Below are 1,025 nucleotides of genomic sequence, written 5' to 3' on the forward strand. Positions count from 1 at the left end.
TTTACTCAATGCTATTTTTTAAAATTCAGTCCATATTGATATATGTAGACTTAGTTTGTTATTTCTGACTACTGCATAATATTCATTCTTATGCTTATAGGGTATCATAGGTAGCATTTCTTTTAATGATGGACACCCAGCAATCTATTCTTTAGTCTATGCCCTTTCTATAATATTCTAGGCTACCATTTTGTCACCAAACCCTCGCCTGAAAATAAACACGTTTTCTTCTCCAAGGATCTATCAGTGTGTGTGTGTGTGTGTGTGTGTGTGTGTGTGAGTGTGTGTGTGTGTGTGTGTGTGTGTGTGTGTGTGTGTGACACTGAGAAAGAGAAAGAGACAGAAAAAGAGACAGACAGATGGATGGACAGATGGACTGATGGACAGATGGACAGACAGATGTATTCAGGCATCTTTCAATGTCTCTTACTTCTGTGGTATCTGTAAATTGAGTTCAGGCAAGAGCATCATCAACCTATGTTTGTTTACCACATTTTTGAACCTCAAAGAACTTTCAATCACCTGACTTTAATTGATTCTCATAATTCAGTAAATTGTGTTACAATTAACTCCATTTTATTGCTAAAGCAACTAGCTCTTGGTGAAGGTAAGATACAATAAAGCCTAAATGATGGATTCTGGAGTAATCCTAATGCCTTCTGATTTTTCATACTGTTTTAGATTAGCCAAAATAAGCCACTACCATCAAAATTGTGATAAGTGGGCCCCAGATTGTGGTAAACTTTTTAGTGTGGTAACTAGGGGTTACTAGTGCCCAGAACAAGTTCTACAAGGAGATGAAATAGCATGAATTATTACATTATACAAATTCATTCTTAAACTTTTTGACTATGACTTAGTCTAAATATTATGTCTATCATACTACAGTATAGTCTCTAAACACGAATTAGTTATAGCTGTGAGGTATCAGCCTACGACAGGATCACAGTAAGTGAGCAACCCCAATCAGCTCTCATGTAGAATGAGAGGGGTACATAGGAATCCTTAAAATATAGTATTTAATC

This window comes from Pteropus vampyrus, unplaced genomic scaffold (genome assembly GCF_000151845.1).
Source record: "Pteropus vampyrus isolate Shadow unplaced genomic scaffold, Pvam_2.0 Scaffold71, whole genome shotgun sequence".
NCBI classification, from domain to species: Eukaryota; Metazoa; Chordata; class Mammalia; order Chiroptera; family Pteropodidae; genus Pteropus; species Pteropus vampyrus.